This window comes from Furipterus horrens, unplaced genomic scaffold (genome assembly GCF_987537825.1).
Source record: "Furipterus horrens unplaced genomic scaffold, mFurHor1.1.pri manual_scaffold_3, whole genome shotgun sequence".
Classification (NCBI taxonomy): domain Eukaryota; kingdom Metazoa; phylum Chordata; class Mammalia; order Chiroptera; family Furipteridae; genus Furipterus; species Furipterus horrens.
The window spans coordinates 52954947-52976714 of record NW_028327173.1 but is presented as its reverse complement, the minus strand read 5'-3'; the positions used below and the strand labels follow the sequence as shown (position 1 = coordinate 52976714).

The following is a 21768-nucleotide window of genomic DNA, read 5'->3' as shown; positions in this document are numbered from 1 at the left end:
TTTTCACATCTATATTATGAGGAATATTGTCCTGTAATTTTTCTCTTCATTGAGTGCCTTTGTTTAGTTTTGGTATCAGGTAATGTTAGCTGCATAAAATGAGTTTGGAAATATTCCTTCCTTATCTACTATTTTGAAAGAGTTTGATAAGAATTGGAAATACTTCTTCTTCAAATTTTTGATAGAATTCACCAGTGAAGGCATTTGGTTTTATAATTTTGTTTGTTGGGAGGTTTTTGATTACTGATTCAATCTCCTTACTAGTAATTGGTCTGTTCAGATTTTCTTTCTTTTTTTCTTTTTGTGATTCAGTCTTGGTAGGTTGTATGTTTCTAGAAATTATCCAATGTGTTAGTGTATAATTGTTTAAAGTACAGTTTACCTTTAACCAATGTGAGAGTAAGGAGTACTAAGCCCCTTACAGTCAAAAATCCATATATAACTTTGCACTCCTCTAAAACTTAGATTGTCCTACAATATCCATGGGCCATTGATTCCAAGATTCCCCAGGGGCACCAAAATCTGTGGATGCTCAATTCTTTTATATAAAATGGCAAAGATAAACGTATAGAGTCAGTCCTGTGCATCTGTGGACTCCCAACTATAGATCAAAAACAATACAGGTATTTATTGAAAAATATCCCACCTGTGTTGTTCAAGGGTTAACTGTAGTCTTCAATAATTTATTGTATTTCTGTAGCATCAGTTCAAGTGTCTCCTCTTTTGTTTCTGAATGTATTTGATTCCTCTCTTTCTTTCTAACGAGTTTAAATAGTTATGAATTTTGTTTATCTTTAAAAAAAAGCTTTAAGTTTAATTGATTTTTTCTCTTTTCTTTTTGATTTCTATGTCATTTATTTCCACTTTTATTTTTAATATTTCCTCTGTATACTATATTTAGACTTCGTTTATTCTTTTATCCTAATTTCATGAGGTCTCAAGTTAGGTTGTTTATTTAAGATCTCATTTTTCTTAATGTAGGCCTTCATTGCTATGAATTTTCCTCCGAGAACTGCCTTATCTGCATTTCATAAATTTTGGTACATTTCTACTTTTATTTCTCTTAAGTTTATTTATTTCTCTTTTGATTTCTTATTTGATACAGTTGGTCAGTAGCATGTTGTTTAATTTCCACATATTTGTGAAATTTACAGTTTTCTTCTTCTAATTAATATAGTTTCATATCATTGTGGTAAAATTTTTTGATATGATTTTAATATTCTTAAATTTAGGAACACTTTTTTGGGGCCTAATACATGTTTTATATTGTAGAATGTTTCATATGGGTTTGAGAAGAATGTGCATTCTGATGCTGTTAAAGTCTATTATATCCATTTGGCCTAGTATGTAATTTAAGTCCAATGTTTCCTTATTTATTTTCCTTCTGGATGAACCATTCATTGTTGTCAGTGGGGTATTGAATTTCCCTACTATAAATTATTGCCCTTTATTTCCCCTTTCAGATCTGTTAATATCTGCCCTTAATCTTTCTCTACTCTTTTTCATTCTTTTTCTTTTTGCTCCTCTAATTGGATGAATGCCACTGCCCTATCTTCAAGTTTTTTTTATCTTTTCTTCCCTTTTATCTAGTGTTATTTAACTTATTTATTGACTTTTTTAGTTGTTATTATATTCCTCAGCTATATGATTTTTGTTAGTTATTTTAAAAATATTTTTATCTCTTTGTTGAAATCATTACTTGTTCATACATTGTTCTCCTGTCTTCTGTGACCATCTTTATGACATAATTTTTAACTGTTATTAGGTATGTCATATATGCCATTTAGTTATGGTCTTAGTCATTTCCAGTTCATGTTGTTCCCTATGTCCTTAAAGGAAAGAAAAAAGAGAGAGAGAGTTTATTTTCATCCTTCCTACGGCATTTTCTTTTTTCTTTACTTTCTTCTTTCACTGTTTTATAAAACAATATTTTAGGTGAATTTTAAATTTCTTCCACATGTGAATATCAGTTTTAATATAGTATTTTTATGCATAGGTTAAAATATTGTTTGATCTTTTCCCCCAGAAATCTTGAGGCTTATATAAGTCCAAATTTATTTATTGCTATTCTTGCATTGTGGTAATTTCATGAAAAGTCTTTAGGGTAAATATACTGTGTTCAAAAGGTGACTTTTTGTTGTTTCCTTGTTTAGTCAACCTACTAGCATTACTATTAACAAAAGATAAATGTGCTTAGTTCAAATTCTAGACAAATTCAATGCATTGGTAAAATAATCAGCTTAATTTGGGATGAGAGGTGGGCAATGAAATGTATTTAGAAATGAATATAGTTACTGAAATAGTATCGCCCTCTTTCTAAAATGCATCATTTCTTTCTTGTTTGTATTATTACTGGTAGTATTATGAACTTATAAATAATTATTAGTAAATACTATCTTAATTGTTATATTATCACTATAATCATTACCAAAGCTATTAGTGGACATAGACAACAGGGTGGGGATTGAATGTGGGCGAAGGGTGGGGTCGACGGGGCAGAGGAGATCAACAGGGGGAAATGGGGCAAATATAACAACAATAAAAAAAGAAAATTAAAAAATAATAATACAAAATACATAGGGTCCTTCATTTTTTAAAGCTATATACTAAATATTTTAAGTTCTCACAAAACTCTATTTTCCACTTTACAAATAAAAAGAACTAATGCAAAGAAATTATAACAGAAAATAGAACTAAGAGTAGAAACCTAAGCTCTAACCATTACACTGTTACAAATTTCTACTATAAATCTTCATTACAATTTTTGCTGAATAGATTTATGTACTAAGAAAAATAAATAAGACTACTAATTTTTGTTTAGAAAAGATATAGATATGTGTGTGTATATATATGTATACTCATATATATACACACAAAACTTATGAATCTGATTCTATGAATAAGTAAAATTAATCACTTGAATAAAAAAAAAACCCTCCCATAAAATTAGCCTTGCTATAATGATAGGCACACTATTAAAGAACATGACTTAGTTTTTAATATAAAACTTTTTTTTAGGTAACATTGTATGTAGATTTTAAGGCTCACAGAATCATTACATAGGAAAATAAAAGCTTACAGACTTAAAAAGTATCTACCATTTGCTGGGGCTTTATTTTTCCTGAAAAGTATTTTAGTGTTCTCTTTAGCAATAATATTTGCATCCATAAACAAGCACTCTAATGGGAATGGATAAATCAGAAGTGAACATATTGAGTCAACCAGGGTCAGCAAACCTTGCAAGTCATTATCATAAATGCCTGTCAGCAAGCATACATAAAAGTGTAGATGTCATTGCTCTGCAGTTAATAGAGAGGCATCTATACCACTGTCTCACTTTCACTACAGCTGGCACCCCTGACTTCACTTCGCAATGGCAAATATGTGCTGACCTCAGCAAAGGCAAAGACAAGATGGAACCAGCATGGAATTACACAGGGTGCAAATATTATTAAAACATTATTGTTTACTGAGCTCCCATCTGTCAGGAAAGCTCAAGTGATTACACACAAGTTATCTTCCTGGACATGCTCTTTGCTCTTCCCTTGTCTAGCCCAAATTTACTTTACTTCTGTAAAATGATTCTATGTTTTCATACAGAAAATGATCCAGCTGCTGTTTAAAGCAACATACTCCACTTTTGCAAAATGAAGCAAAACAATTTCTATATCATTAAAATGTACACACATACACACTTTGAAAAAAAATAGCTAAGGATGCAAGCAGATTTTTGGATCTAGGACAGGTTTTCTTAAATAATCTTTAAATCTTAGGCTCTGAATGGTTAATGAGCTGTCTGAAATTACAGCAAAGTATTTGATATGTACATATGTTGTAGAGAAGTTAGATTGCTATTTTCATAAAAGATGTCTTCTCCCGTTCCAATAAAGCATTCCCCTTCCTACAAGAACAAGTCCTACATGTTTTGTTTGTATAACCTCAGGCATGGCTAGAGTTGTTTGCATCATGACTGAATTCTTTATCTGAACTGGAACTGTTCAGATTCTCTTTATCAGTAATTTGGAATTAGGATTTAGTGACAGCAAGTAAGTGGCTATAGATATATATGTTACAAAATGCAACATATATACATATGTACTTTATACAACCAAATTTCACAAAGTGAATAAAAAGAGAAATCTATTCCACCATATCAAAGAGGCTGAGATAGAGTGGATTTATGTATACTTTTCATATCCTAATTGAGTCCCTCTGGTTGCATTCTGGCTTCATTCCAGTGCTTCATTTCTGTGAGATACCCCAATATATAATTTACAAATTCTTCATATTCTTAAGCTGCTTCAGTTATGTACAGAAAGTCATAAAATGTGCATCATTATAAAAGAAAAACCGTTTGTGACAGGCCATTGTTTTTAGTCCATAAGCCATTTTTAAAACTCTACAAGGATAAAGGTCTGGCTTTGGGATATTGCATTACTCTCAGTCAACTAGGCAAACCCTGGTACACAGCCTCCTTAGCCTTGCAAAATGCAGTGATTCTCTTGTGTTCCTCTATAGAGAAAATAAGATAATGCTTCACTATGAAAATAAACACATGCTCTTAAAATAAGATATTAAAAATAAAAAAAAAATTTAGCCCTGGCTGCTGTGGCTCAGTGGATTGAGCGTCGGCCTGCGAGCCAAGTGTCGCTGGTTCAATTCCCAGTCAGGGTACATTACTAGGTTGCACGTCAGGTCCCCAGTCAGGGGCATGAGTGAGAGGTAACCACACAGTGATGTTTCTCTCCTGTTTCTCCTTTCTCCTCTCTCTAACAAACAAACAAACAAATAAATTTAAAAATAAATAAATAAATTTACTTGGGTAAAACCTACTTTGGGAATTTGGACCAGATCTGCCTTTCACCATTTCTTTTTTTTTTCTTTTTGCTGCCGTCTAGGCAGGAAGCAATCAGTTCCCCTAGATTTATCATTCCTGAGACAGATGTTTCAGAATTAGAGGAAAATCCAGTTAATCCAAGGTATAGAAGTCAGCATGTCACGTGTAAAGAGAATACATTTTTTGAGTTAGATGGCTCCGGATTCAAATTCCAAATATTTCATTAACTACATGCATGATATTGGACAAGTTAATTTATCACTCTGAGTTATACTTTTCTCCTCTGAAAAACAGGACAAATGGGGCAGTCTGAGAAATTAATTAAATGAGATAGCACTTGTCATGTAGCTTGAATCGTGCCTGATACAATATATAGTAAGTGCACAGAGCTTTTAATTCACTTCCCTTCCACCCACATTTGACAACCCTTAGTTTTAATTCAGGATATGACACTAATACACAATCAACTTCATAGGGCCCATCAGTGGTGACATGAGTCCCACATGTTAACATTCCTTAATATTCTGTTACCATAAATCCCATTGGTGCTATTACCACCAAATGAAGAGCCATTTTATTCATTCTAGAATCAATTTTCAATATGTATCTATGTATAAAATTCCTGAAAACAATAATAAATGTTAGTTATTGATATAATTAGGTAGTAATCAACTATGCATTCTATGATTTACCACATTAAGTATTCACACCAATACTCTGAGTTAGCAATTGCTATCCATATTTTAATACTATGAAATCTGAGGTTTATAGAGGTTAACTTTCTTGCAAAATAATTCAAAACCAACTTTGTTTGGTTCCAAAGTAAATATTATATCCAGCTTCTTTTATATTCAGCTCATTAAAGTAATTGTTGCTGATTCTTCAGAATTTGACGGGAACCCAGGAGAGTAATAGGTTTAAAAAATAAAGCTGGAAATTCTACCAACCAGTATTTGAATAAAAAAAAGTTACAGTTTATATGCCTACTTTTTTTCTCTCATCTGTTACTTCATAATGTCAACTTGTGATAGTTTCCAATTTCAAAATTGTATCAGCAGTTATTTTATTTAGATTTTGCTAAGCTATTCTTTTTGTTTTATATTGTTTCCTTCCTTCATTCTTTCCTTCCTTTCTTTAGCAACTCCAACACATTTGAATAAAGAAAATAGTTACATATGAGCTAGCATTACTTTTTAACACTTTACTATTTTAGTCTTTGTATTAACATAAAAAGGTAGAAAGCAATTTAGGTTATTGTGTTTAAAATTTATTCAAATGTTTGAATATTGAAAGGTTACAAAATTATTCATTTGCTCAGCAAATATTTATTAAATGTCTACCTTGTGGCAAGCTCTGTTATATACTGGAAATGCAGTAGTAAACAAAATAAAGTCCCTGCTCTAAGGGCAAAATAAACAATAAACAAATCTATAATCATATTAAGGAATGATCAATGTTACTTAAAAAGTAAATCATGCTGCTTCTCTATAGAGGCTGGATCTAAGGGATGATCTGACTAGCTCCATATCTGTTTGGTCTTCTTAAATTCAGGTCCTTTTAATCAATCTGGCCTACTCTGTCAAAATTACCACAATGTTCTGGGAGGGCCCCTGATGTCTTTCTATTTTGATCTCTTGTTTGTTTTGTTCATTAGGCTCCTTTTATAGGTGAGGTCATATGGTATTTGTCTTTTGCTGCCTGGATTATTTCACTTAGCATAATATTTTCCAATTTCATTCAACCTGGATAGTTTTCCTCCATTGTTACAAACCCTTTCCCTTTTATTTTTTGAATCTCTCCAACCTACCACACACCTATCACTTACTATAAAATATATAGCCTTGGTTGGAGAATCTAGCATTGTAAAATTGCTCCTGAAAACATACTGCCACATGTCAGTTTATGTTGTTTCACCATTTCCTACAAGGTATATATCAATTACCATACTTACAGTCAATTTTCTAATTCCGTGAGTTGAAGTATTTGCAATTTATCAGAAATGTACAGTTTTCTGTGCAATGTTTTCTTCCTTTGCTGGATTTTTCTCACTTCACTGTACCCTCTGTTTTCTTCTTTTCTACTTTACAATCTCTCATGCTAATACCACATAGTTCCTTAGCAAAATACTTTACTTTCAGGTGATTCAAATTTTCAGAAAAATAAAATATAGGCATGGGCTGCAGTTTTCTATGCACCATCTGAGAGATGGCTCACCAACAAAATCACCAATATTTATATTCCAAGATTTTGTGTGATGTAACGTTTGTTTTCTCCATTTTTTTTACTCAGTCTTTTCTTTCCAGTTCAAAAAAAAAAAAAAAAAAAGAATCTCAAAACATTTTCTAAAATAGTTTCAATCTAAGTGTCATTTAGCCATTTGTTTATCGGTGTTTTATGCTTTACATCAACATTTGCAAGCCTGTCTCCTACGGTGTTTCCCGTGCAATAAGCCATGGTAGAGATTGCCATATCCTATGGTTTCAGCAGCAGTTTGTTAAGCTGTTTAGTAAACATAACTCAGCATGTTTAAATCACTAGTTAAGTTTTTTTGTTTTTATTAATATTATGTTAATAATGCAATTAATATAAAATTATAATAATTATTACTGTATTTAATATTTTGTTGAATTTGAAATCAAAAACAAATTAAGACTCTGAATCATTTCATTTGTAAAGATTGAGTTGCTCCAATATTATTTAGGGTCAATCTGAAAACAAAAGTTAAAGACTTCAGAAATTTCTCTATTTTCCACTAATACCACTGCTCCCCATACCTTCCACAAACAGAAACAGCACATATGTGCTCCAGAAACACTATCACAGTTCACATGGGAATAACTAAAAAGGGAGAAGGAAGATGACTCAGGAAGTAGAAAGTATATAATAATGCTGTTTCTTGGACAGAATGTGTATTTGTTCTGAATATTCTTAAATAAGCCTGAGAAATCTGATGGGCCTCATTGGTAGATACTAAACCAAATAAGTGAATAGTTTGGTGAAATCAGAGGTCATTATTATCCCCTTTGCTTCACTTGGGAGTTAATCAACCAAGGTCTTTAATTCTAATTTGTGTTTATTTTGATATACGATATAATAGCTGAGAGCCTAGATTCTCTATCCCAGGTTTACAAATCTACAACCAGGGTACAGATCCTGTTATCTACTCCCTAGATTTGGTGTCTCTCCACCATTCTTCTTTATTCTCTGAGTTGACAACCTTAACATATTTTTGTTTTTGTTGTTCAGTTTGGAAAATTTTTTTGCAGGTTTTCTGCCACCTAAACTTAACATTTTGAGCTAACATTTTCCTCTATAAATGACCTCAGGGAGATTACATAAGTGATTACACATACACATATAATCTACATATGTATATGTGATGTGATTTATAATAAATACATATTTGGTATTTGTCTTTGTTTCTGGCACAGAGTTTCTATAACTTTTGGAATTTTATAAGTGATAAGAGCTATATGGGTATATTTGATATTCTTAGCAAGCCCTTTTCAACCACTCCTGAGTATATGTTAATGAGGTGACTTTTGGAATGCCTCTTAAGTGGAGGCTTGTTGCCAGGGGAAGCAATAACAACATGATTTATAATTTTATTCCCATTCCTCTAACCTTTAAGTAGGAGAGGAGCCTGAATGTTGAATTAGTAGTCAATGACCAATGTGTAAATCAATCATACTGATGTAATAAATCCTCCATAAAAAGCCAAAGGGACTGCATTCAGAAAGCTTCGAAGTTGGTGAACACATTGAAATTTGGCGAGAATGGTGTCAGAACAAGGAGGCAGTTGGAATGCACACCTGGACTTTTGGTATATGCAAATCAACCTGACCTTGGACATAGCCACTCCCAAAGGATATGCTGATGGATTTAGCTGTTTCCAAAGGATATGTTGATGGACTAAACCAGTTCCCAGGGGAAATGGTAATGGACCTAGCCCATGGTGTGGGAGGGGAAGCAATGAGATGTAAATGATCTACCATATATGTTGATAAGAAACTCACCTTCACCAAAATGTGTGGTTGACAAGTACAAAAAAGGTGCCTGCAGAAGTGCAAGTGGGACTTCTACGGGCCCATGAGGAGGACTGGGAGTCCCCATTCCCCATTCTCTTGCTCCCTATTCCACTTGCTCCTATAGATGCTTCAGTTGTTTGAGGAGTTGCCTCTACCCTCCACCCCCTCCCCCTTTTACCCTCAATAAACCCATTGCATAATCCCACAGTGGTCTCTGGGTGATTTCTCAGAGCAAGGCTGCCCTGAAAAATGGCACATACTGAAAACATTGAAGCTCCACACCCCTTTCAATTATTCTTTGCCCTAGGCATCTCTCTCATATGGCTATCCCTGAGTTACATCCTTTCATAATAAACTAGTAATCTAGTGGACTTCCGGCCAAGATGGAGGCTTAGACGGACATGCTCGGCCTCCCTCTACAACTAGAGAGGAATACAACTACTTCAAAATGAAAGATAACTAGAAATTCCAGAAAATAAAACTACACAGAAGCTCAACGTATGAAGTTATAAACCAGTGGCGCTCTTTGGGCAGGTAGGAAGAGCGAAAGTGGGTGGTGCTGTTTGCGGTCGCACCAGGGACAGCGGCAGGGAGAACAATCCCAGTGGCAGGGAGGACAATCCTGGCTGCAGTCAAACCCTGGCGGCTCATGACCCCAACGCTGGGAGAAGCAGCCACCACATCGCCTCGAACAGTGAGGCCCAGGGGGCGGGAGGATGGATCCCGGTCTCCTAGCAGAATAACTGTGTGAATCCATCTTGAACCCCCGCCCCCACACAAAGCGCCACAGGGCTGCGAAATAGGTTGCGGACAGGCGCCGGTCGCTGGGCAGTGACAACAAAGCGCCGGCGAGAAAGGCTGCAGATCAGCGCCGGTCGCTGGGTTGTGACAAGTACACAGGCACTGCCCCCTACAGCCGGCCCAAGAAAACAAAACGCATCTGTCAAAATGAGGCAGACAACCATAGAAATCCCGGTGGCACAGCTCACCAGGCAACAGATGAAGAATCTGACAGATGAACAAATAAGAAACCTGTCAGAGGCTCAGTTCAGGGCCATTGTTATCAGGTGGCTTACAGAATTAACAAAAGATCTGGAAAAAGATGAGAAAGAATCGAAAAACACTCATACTGAAAGGAACAAAACCACATACGAGACAGATGGTGAGGAAATAAAATCCAGAGTTCAAATCAACAAACCAGAACACAGAGAAGGAACAAACAGTCAACCAGTGCAGAGAGAAAAAACGGGAAGCAAGGAAAATGATGAGAGGATCAGAAACCTCTGGGACAGCTATAAAAGGCCCAACATAAGAATCATTGGTTTGCCAGAGGGCGAAGATGAACTAGAAATTGAAAAATTAAGTGAAAATATAATAAAGCAGGACTTCCCAAACTTGGGGAAGGAAATAGACTTACAGGTCCAGGAAGCACAGAGAATTCAAAAAAAAAAAAAAAAACTGGACCCAGGGAAAACCACTCCAAGACACATTATAATCAAAATGTCAAAAGTTAAAGATAAAGAGAGAATCTTAAAAGCAGCAAGAGAGAAGAAAAGAATCATGTACAAAGGGGTCCCAATTAGACTATCAGCTGACTTCTCAAGGGAGACCCTGCAGGCAAGAAGGGACTGGCAAGAAATATTCAAAGTAATGAAAATCCAAAACCTACAACCACAAATACTCTATCCAGTGAAACTGTCATTCAGAATAGAAGGGCAGAGAAAGTGTTTCCAGGACAAAATAAAACTGAAAGAGTTCATTATATCCAAACCACTGTTATATGAGATGTTAAAGGGACTGGTTTAGAAAAAGGAGGATCAAAACTATGAACACTAAAATGAAAACTGCATCACAAGAACCAACAACAGAAGCTAGGGAATTGAAACAAAGGCAAACTAAACAGGCAACGAGAGTGGAAAAAGAACTATAGGTATGGGGAGCATATTGGGGGGAGATCAGCAGGGAGGGGGAAGGGGGAGAGGGAGGGAGATGATATAGGAATTAAGGAGCATGGTAGGAGGGAATGGAATAGACAGAGATAGGTTGAGAAGAACTATATGCACAACTAATGGACATGGTCAAAAAGGGGGGGACAACTGGAGGAAGGGGGGCCACCGGGTGGAGGGAGAAGAGGGAAGGGAAATTGGGACGAATGTAACATTACAATCAATAAAACACATTTAAAAAAATAAATAAACCAGTAATCTAGTAAGGAGAATGGTACTCCAAATTCTGTGAGCCCTTCTAGAAAATTAATACTAGCCATGGGGTTGGGGTAATGGGAACCTCTGATCTATAGCAGGTTGGTGAGAAGCACAGGTGATAATCTGGACTTGAGATTGGAGTCTCAAGTGGAAGTGCAGGCAGTTTTGTGGGACTAAGTGCCTAACCTTTGAGACAGGTAATAGTGTCCCATGTAGATAATGTCAGAATTGAGTTGAATTGTAGGACACCAGCTGGTATAGGGATTACTTGGTGTGGAAAAAATATACAGTAGTCCCTCTCTATATTGGGGTCCACTTATTGCGGCCTCACTGTATCATGGGATTTTAAAAAATATTATATTTAATTATTTATCATGAATTTTTCCCTATATCGTGGGATTTTGAGGTACTGTATACATATGTTGTTAAAGTTATGTAGGTTTTAAGAGTGTAGAATATGTTTAAGAACATAAATAAGTGGGAAAGGTTAATAAGGGACTGGGAATGGTTTATAAGTGTGTTGAAAGGGTTTATAAAGCCTTAAAATATATATAAACACTAAAATAAATGTAAGGTTTCTACTTTGTGGATTTTCACTTATCATAGGGGTGTCTAGAATGTAATACCAGTGATAAGTGAGAGAATACTGTAGACATATTGGAGTACAGTTACAAATAATTTTTTCACTTCATGATTATCCCATAAAATAGTCCAACCCCACAAATAATAATGTTGCCTAGTTTTTAAATAAGAGGGAACTTTATTAGAGAGTGTTGTGGATAGAAGTTATGTGAAGGTATGGAGGGGCTCCAACAAGCTAAGAATTTTTCCCTCTAGTCTTTCATTACCCTTTTACTTTTCTATCCAAACAGAAAAATCATATCACTAATTACTTATAAAACTAGGCATTTTTACATAAATTATTCAATTTTAGTGCTCATAAAAACCTTATAAATTTTATTATAAAATTTTACAAATGAAGAGCATAAGTATCATAAGCTATTACAAACTGACCAAGGACTTCAGTTCAGAAACAGGATTCTATACTCTGTCTGACTTTAGAAAGAATGATATAATTGGGAAATATTTTAATTACAATATATTTTCATGCAACATTTCCAAAGGGGAATTTCAATTTGTATTCTTTCTCACTAAACTAACAAACAAAAGAAAAAATGAAGTCATGCCCCAGTGATAAAGAATGGACAAGACAGAGAAGGGCATGATTTCAAAGATTTTTGAAATTTTTCATTTAAATAATTTAAAAAATATGTCAGTATACCTGGAGGTTTTCATATTTCATTTATATTTAGACAGCCTGGGTTTCTGCCATGGCTCCTCACATACTAGCTATGTGACCTAAGAATAATTACTTTACAACACTCTAATCATAGGTGTTCCATATTTGTAAAATGGGACTAGTAGTTGTTTGTCTTTACTGAGTTGTGCTGAGAATTAAATAAGGTGATGTATGTGAATTGCTGGCATAGTGCTTCTCCCAAAATAAATAACAAATATTACTTATTGATATTTTGCTGCATACTAAAGCCATTATTATTTTACTAATCCATCATTTTTATTACCAAAGCAAGTGAAAGAGCATTTTCATGACCACTTGAGCATTCTATAGAAGACATACACTTTGTTTTAAACCCCTCTAGCCAGTCTAGTATTTTCAGAGTGGGAGGGAATTCGTTTTTGATTCACACTTCTAGATTGAGTTCTTTCTTGTGATTCCTGAATCTTGCCTTATACTTCTAGTGTGAAGAATTGTATATGATTTCTTGAATCTTAATCTCTCATAAATTGGTAATTTTTTCATTATTAGCATATTTTACAGTCAGTCCATATAGTTTGGTAGTACATGTAATAGGGAAGTTTATAAAGATTCTTTTTGTTCAGTTTTTGTTAATTTAAGGAAACTTTCCCATTCTACTTATATATTTATTATTAAAAACTGCAAAATTAAATATAAAGGTGGGATGCAAAAGATAGAGTTTGTATTACTACCACTCACATTTAAATATTATTAGCATTAGACTGTATTTTCTAAGGTTATTGCTTTACATTTTATACAAGTGTTATAATAAATATAAAATATATACATCCTTCTTTCTTTTAAAATGTTTTTCTAGCATTCAACATATATCATGCACACTCAAAACCTAATCTATTTTTAGACAATTTTTATTATGAGAACACAGAGAAAAGTAAATAGTTTAAATAAACATTATAAGTTCAACATCAACTGAACTACTCCTCAGGTGAAGGAGCAGAACACTGGCCATGCACCAAAAACTTCACTGAGTACTTCCTCCTCACCAAATCCTTCTTGATTTCCTCTTCCAGAGACAGCCTCATATTGAATTTTGTGCTAGACACTTTCTTGATTTTCCTTATATTTTTATTTCCTTACATGTATGCAACAAGGACAGTGCCAGGAATAGAGAACTATCTTCTTAATTTTTTTTCATTTCTTGCAAGTTAAGATAGAATGTCATATTTGCATGGATGCTGGCAAATGACATGAATGCTGTGTCAGAGAACAGTACAGCTTACTAATCACAGCAATAGCCTTAGCCAGAGAATTGGCATGTGTATGTTTCCCAAATGCCCTTTCCGAAAGGGAAATTTGAAAGGGGCCAAATGACATCCACAATGCAAACGAGTCCATTATAAGAGAGGAACTCTCAGCTTCAAGAATCTATATTTGTTATAATGAGAAGGAAGTACACTTAGATTTAGTCCCATAAGACATTATGTTAATATATGGGGCAGTAAAGAAACCTGTCTTTCATGGGGTGTTAGGAATTAGTTAAAAGTTGTCTCTAACTTTCAACTCGGTTATACAAAATTCCTTGAAAAGGTAGCCTAAACCAAAGGCAGACAGTGATTCTGTGTAAAAGACAGGCAGAAAAATATGAAAGACTTGTAGATAATTGCCACCCAATAGCCAGCACCATTGATGAAAAGTCAACGCTTTCTTTAACTTCTTGTAAGTATATGAAGGCCATATATCAAGCATCTATCTGTCTTGCATATCTTCTTGGATCAATTTTGTGCTGTTGTTTTATTTATCTATCCCACAGAATTATCACACTATCTTAATTATTACATCTTTTTCAAAACAATCAATTTTTAACAATGGCCTGTTTGTTTTAAGAGATATTTATTACATTTTATAAGGTAGCACCTTATCAACTTCATTATTCTTACATTTAATTTTTAAGATTTTTTTTAGAGAACTTTAGGGTTAAAACAAAATTGAGAGAAAGGTACAGAGATTTCCATTATACCCTCTGTCTTCACACAGGCACAGCCCTCACAAGTATCAATATCACTCACCAAAGTGGAAATTTTCTACTAAGAATGAACCTACATTGGCACATCATAATCACCCAAGTTCCATAGTTTACCTTACGGTTTACTCTTGGTGTCATAAATTCATTTGTTTTGACATACATAACAAAGTATTTACCTATATACATGAGATTTGTGCACTTGCTGTATGTAACATACACCTCAAAATTAGAGAATTGACAGGAAGTAGATAATTAGAGAAAACCTAAATAGGTCATTTTCTGAAAATGAAATGCTTTAATCAATAAAATTATAATACCTTTAATTAATTTATATTTTGTGCTAATAGGTAGTTACTAGCCATGTGTAGCTCTTTAAATTTAAATTATATAAAAGTAAAATTATTTCCTAAGTTACTCTTGCCATAAATTAAGTGTTCAGTAATCACATGTGGCTAACAAACAAGAATTTAAGTAACATAGATTTTAAAATACTTTTATCCTTGAAGAAAGTGAAATTTAGACATTTGCCTACAGCCTTTGTGATCCTTGATATGCAGGAGAGGAAACAAAAACACCTGTATTTCTGTATACATGTGAGCTATGCATTGAAATAAATTAATGAATAATGATTTCTTAATTTTCTGAACTTACAATAAATAAAATAACTATATCATTTTATTCTATGTTCTGGAAGAGTGTTTTCATTTGGTCCTCAATGTTACCAAACTACTCTTAGACTTTATTGGTTTTAACATATAACTTCTTAAATGTAAATTTAAATATTAATGCTTTCTTATTTGTTTCCTTGCAATTCTTCAGAATAGTTATCTTTTTGCTGTCTTTTGTAATCCTGCTTTATTTTATTTTTATATAATCCTGCTTTGTTTTGTTTACTTTTATCTCAACCTATTCTTTCATTATGGAATTCTGATTCTATTTCATGTAAGTATTGATATCTTCCACTTCTATTTAATTGAAGAAAGCCTATAGTATTCAAAAATTTTCTCCGGATCCAGCAGCAGTTTTGTTATTGTTGTTCATTTGTTTAAATGTATGTTTTTCTATCAGTAGGTTTTCAGAATATTTTATCATTGCTATCTAGTCTCCTTAAATTTACAAACAAGCATTGATTTGTAAGAATAATTACCAAGCCAATTCCACTTTTCTACTTGACATTCACCTGATAACAGCCACTGTTATGTACTGAGGCATCTCAATACTTAACTTTTTGGAACGCTCAGAATATATAAAATTACCTTTTCCAGGAAGCACTTCTATGATATTATTCCTTTTGTGAATATCACTTCAAACATCAAATCTTTAATCTAGTAGGCTATATAATCAGAATATATTGATTTGTAAGTTTCTACTCAGTCTTCTCCAATCCTCCCTTCCATCAACATACTCACCCAAGTCCAGAAATCAATACAATAGAATGGATATAAAATTTGTGATTGATTGAGAGAGTCAGAGATTTTGAGGAGAGACATAATTTTACTGACTCACGTATAAAGTAATACTGTTGGGCTCTTAACATTCTAACTGGACTTCATAAAATTAGGCAATGATATTTTAGCCCTGGCTGGTGGGGCTCATTGGGTTGGGTGTCATTCACATACCGAAAGGTCACCTGTTCAGTTTCCAGTTGAGGCAAATACCTGATTTGTGGGCCAGGTCTCTGGTTGGAGACACGAGAAAGGCAACTGATCAACGTTGTCTCTCACATCGATGTTTCTTTCTCCTTCTCCCTCACTTCCCCTCTCTATAAAAATAAACATAGATCTTCCAAACAAAGAATTAATAAGGATATTGTGGCACTGAATGACACTCTAGATCAAATGGCCTTAATTGATAGATGCAGGACCTTCCACCCCAAAGAAGCAAAATATAGATTCTCTTCAAATGCACATGGAACATTTTCAAAAATAGACTACATGGCAGGACACAAAATAAGCTTCAACAAATTCAAGAAAACTGAAATCATATCGAGCATCTACTTGGATCACAACAGCTTGAAACTCAAAAACAACATCAAGGAAAAATTTCAAAAGCATTCAAAGACATGAAGACTCAATAACATGTTATTAAATGAAGACTGGGTTGACAATAAGATCAAGGAAAAATAAAACAGTATCTTAAACAAATGAAAATGAACATACAACAACCCCAAACCTATGGACACAGTGAAGGCAGTACTGAGAGGGAAGTTCATAGCAATACAGTCTTACCTAAAAAAAGAAAGAAAAATATCAAATAAACAATGTAACCCTACATCTAAAAGAACTAGAGGAACAACAATGAACAATGCCCATAGCAAGTAAAAGGAGGGAATTAATCAAGATCAGGGCAGATTTAAATGACGTAGAGACTAAAAAAACAATTCAAAGGATTAATGAATCCAGGATCTGGCTCTTTGAAAAGATAAACAAAAATACAAAGCTTTAACCAGACTCATCAAGAAAAAAAGAGAAGGGACATAAATAAAATCAGAAACAAAAGAGGAGAAGTTACAACCAATATCACAGAAATACAAAGGATTGTAAGAAATTACTATGAACATCTATATGCCAAGACATTGGACAACCTGGGTGAAATGGACAAATTACTAGAAACATACAATCTTCCAAAACTAAATCAAGAAGAAACAGAAAGCCTGAATAGACTGATAACAACTAATAAAATTGAAGCAGTAATCAAAAAACCTCCTGGCACAGAAAAGCCCTGGACTGGATCACTTCACAGGTGAACTTTACCAAGCATTTAAAGAAGAACTAACTGCTATCCTTTTCAAACTATTCCGAAAAATACAAGAAGAGGGAAGACTCTTTTTACGAGGCCAGTATTATCCTAATTCCAAAACCCAGATAAAGACACAGCAAAAAAGGAAACTACAGGCCAATATCGCTGATGAACAGAGATGTTAAAATTGCCAACAAAATAATGGTAATTCAGGTTCATAAATACATTAAAAAGATCATACACCATGATCAAGTGGGATCCATCCCAAGGTTGCCAGGATGGTATAATATTTGCAAATCAATAAACATAATATACCAAATAAACAAAATGGACAAAAATCACATGATCACATCAATAGATGCATAAAAAACATTTGATAAAATCCAGTACCCATTTATGATAAAAACACTAAGCAAAGTGAGAATAGTGGAAGTGTACCTCAATATAAAAAAAGCCATATACAAGAAACCTACAACCAACATTATACTCAATGGACAAAAGCTAAAAGCTTTCCCCTTAAGATCAGGAACAAGACAAGGGTGTCTGCTTTCACTACTCTTATTCAACATAGTACTGGGAGTTCTAGCCACAGTGATCAAACACAAAAATAAATAAATAAAGGGCATCCAAATTATAAATGAGGAAGTAAAACTGTCATTATTCGCAGACATGATAGTGTACATAGAAAACTCTATAGTCTCCACCAAAAAATTGCTCAACCTAGTAAGTGAATTTGGCAAAATAGTGGGATACAAAGTCAATATTCAGAAATGGATGGCAATTCTGTACACCAACAAGAAACACCAGAATGAGAAACTAGGGGGGAAATTCCCATTTACTATAGCAGCAAGAAAAATAAAGTACCTAGGAATAAATTTAACCAAGGAGTTAAAAGATCTGTATTCAGAAAACTACAGAACACTGAAGAAAGAAATAAATGAAGATACAAGTAAATGGAAGCTTATATCATGTCCATGGATTGGAAGAATTAACATCATTAAAATGTCCATATTACTCAAAGCAATCTGTAGAGTCAACACAATTCCTATTAAATACCAATGGAATATTTCACAGATCTAGAACAAATATTTCAAAAATTTATATGGAACCAAAAGAGACCCCAAATAGCCTCAGAAATCTTGAGAAAGAAGAACAAAGTAGGAGGGATCACAATACCTACTATCAAACTATACTACAAGGCCACTGTCATCAAAACAGTCTGGTACTGGCATAAGAACAGACACATAGATCAATGGAAGAATATATAGTTCAGAAATAAACCAAAGTCTCTACAGTCAATTAATATTTGACAAAGAGGATGTGAGCATAAAATGGAGTAAAGATAGCCTCTTCAATAAATGGTATTGGGAGAAATGGACTACTACATTCAAAAAAAAAGAACAAGAAACTAGATTATCAACTTACACCACACACTAGAATAAACTCAAAAGGGATAAAATATTTAAATATAATTCATGAGACCATAAAAGTCCTAGAGGAAAACATAGGCAGGAAAATTTCAGATATTCCACATAGCAATATTTTTGCCAATATATCTCCTAGGGCAAGGGAAATAAAGGAAAACAAAAACAAAAAACAAATAGGACTACTTCAAAATAAAATGCTCCTGCAGAGCTAAAGAAACCATCATCAAAATGAAAAGGGAACTGACTATATGAGAGAACAGATTTGCCAATGATACATCGGACAAGGGTTCGATCTCCAAAGTATTTAAAGAACTCATACAACTCAACACCAGGATCATTTTTTTAATGAACCAATTAAAAAACATGCAAAAGACCTGGATAGACACTTCTCTGAGGAAGGCATACAAAGGGTCCATAGACATATGAAAAGATGTTCAAGATTACTAGCCATCAGGGATATGCAAATTAAAACCACAATAAGAAACCACCTCACATGGGTCAGAATGGCCATCATTAAATCAACAAACAAGAGCTGATGAGGAGGCAGAGAAAAGGGAATCCTAGTGTACTGTTGGTGGGAATGCAGACTGGTGCAGCAATTGTGGAAAACAGTAAGGACTTCCCTTAAAAAACTAAAAATAGAACTGCCTTTTGATGCAGCCATTCTGCTCTTCAGAATATACCCTAAGAATCCCAAATTACCAATTCAAAAGAACCTCTTCACCCCTATGTTCATAGCAGCACTATTTATAATAGCCAAGTGCTGTAAATAGCCTAATTACCCATCAGTAAATAAGTGGATCAAAAAACATTGGCACTTTTACTAAATGGAATACTACGCAGCAGAAAAAAGAAGGAACACCTACCTTTTGTAACAGCATAGATGGAACTGGAGAATATTATGCTAAGTGAAATAAGCCAGCCTGTGAAAGACAAATACCATATGATTTCAACTATAAGAGGAATCTAATGAACGAAATAGAACCATAGGCATGGAAACAGGGAACAGACCGAAAGTGACAGAGGAGAGTGAGGAGAGGGATAATGGTGTAAAGAAAGAGAGAGGACTAGACAAAGAACATGTATGAATGACACACGGACATGAACACAGTATGGAAATTGTGGGAGTCGGGTGTGAGATGGGCAAAGGAGGGCACAGGGGGAAAAATTGGGACAATTTTAATAGAATAATAATAAAAATTATTTGATTAATAAAAATAAATAAATAAGTAAAATATTTTAAAAATAATAGTATTTTAGATATACTAGTAATGACAAGATATCAGTCATGAATAAACTTCAGAAAATATTTAAAGCCGTATCTGTTGGGGAGTATGTGGGTGATATGGAAGGATTAAGCCAATAAAAAAGAAAAGAAACAAACAAACAAAAAACCTCATGGACATGAACAACAGTATGGTAATAGCCAGGGGGAGAGAAGGTGGAGGGAACTTTAGGAGGGTATGAGGGGATAACTCTTTTAACCAGTTTCATCCCAATAATTCAATTAAAAATTATGATACACTGGTACAGTGTTAGAAAGGGAAATGAAGACATATCTAGGTGTGTAAAAACTAGTATTTTAGGTCAATACTTGACAAATAGGAATTTATAAAAGAGAATGGAGCAAAACCAAAAAGATTAATTCCTTCATGTCATTGAAAATCACCAAAAAGCTTCATGCATTCATATATTAAGAGATCCAAAATCAAACTATAGTAATATAAATTATAATGCAAATTTCTATTCATATATTATTTCATGAGCTAAAGACAAAAATACTATTTTTTATATTCAATGTCAATGGAATGGAAGATGCATTACTGTTAATTGACAGGTCTCTCAAAATTAATTTATACCTTCAATAAATTGCAATAAAAACCCTATCAAATTATTTTGTTGATATTGCCAAACTGATTCTCAAGTTTAGATTAAAAGTAAAGACATACAGTGGTTAGCACAATACTGAAAAATGGAACAAAATTGGAGGATTCACACTACCTGATTCCATGACTTACTATAAGGCTATAGTTAACAAGACAGGGTGGTATTGTTAAAAAAAGTATATATATATATATATATATATATATATATATATATATATATATATATATCAATGAAGCAAAAATAGATTCCAGAAATAGACCCACACTGGTCTTTGACAAATGGGCAAAGGCAATTCAATGAAGAAAAAAGGCCTTTTCAACAAATGGTGCTGGAACAATCAGACATTATATATAGTAAAAAGAAAGAATGAAAGAAATTAAACTCAACCCCTATATCTATCACAAAAATGAATTCAAAATAGATCATACACCTAAATACAAAATGGAAGATTATACAAGTTTAGAAGATAATATAGAAAATCTAAGTGACCATGTGTTTGGTCGTGGATTTTCAAATAAAGCTGAAAGCATAATCCATAAAAGAAAAAATTAAAGTTAGACTTTATTAATTTTTTTTGCTCTGCCAAATACACTATATAGAGAATAAAAACATAAGTCTTAAGATGTGAGAAAATGTTTATGAAACACTTATATGATAAAGTGGTTATATCTAAATTAAATGAAAGTCACTAACACTCAACAATAAGAAAATAAACAACCGAATTCAAATAGGGCAAAAATGTCTGACTAGACATCCCACCAGAGAGATCAACAGATAAAAAATAATCATATGAAAATATGTTCAACACCACTTGTAACTAGGGAATTAGAAATTTAAACAATGAGATACCACTTTATACCTATCCGAATGGCTAAAATCCAAAGAAATTAACAATGCCATATGCTGGCAAGGATGCAGAGCCACAGGAACTCTAATTCATTGCTGGTGGAAATACAAAATGGTACAACAGCTTCAGAAGACAGCTTGGCAGTTTCTTACAAAGCTAAACATAGTCTTAAATACCAACCAGCAATCCTGCTTCTAAATATTTACTCATTGAATTAAAAGTTTATGTTCACGTGGAAACCTGCACACAGTTTATAAAGATTTATATAAAATCACTTACAAGCAACAAAAATGTCCTTCAATAGGTAAATGGATAAACTGTGGTGTATCCATATAATGCCATATTATAATAAGAAATGAGTTATTCAACCATAAGAAGACATGCATCAACCTTCAAAACACGTTGCTACATGGAACAAGCAGTATGATAAAGCTATATACTATAAGACTCCAATTACATAACATTTTGGAGATAGAAAAACTACAGAGACAGTGAAC

General features: G+C 33.6%; 1 long non-coding RNA gene across 1 annotated transcript in view; it reads right to left on the bottom strand.

Moving 5' to 3' along the window:
* LOC150015096 (uncharacterized) overlaps positions 1 to 19463 on the bottom strand; it is a 49081-nt gene extending 29618 nt beyond the window's left edge. Inside the window, exon 1 of the long non-coding RNA XR_016509961.1 lies at positions 19404 to 19463. This is a non-coding gene — a long non-coding RNA (uncharacterized LOC150015096). The remainder of the gene's footprint in view (positions 1 to 19403) is intronic.
* Positions 19464 to 21768: the final 2305 nt, after the last annotated feature.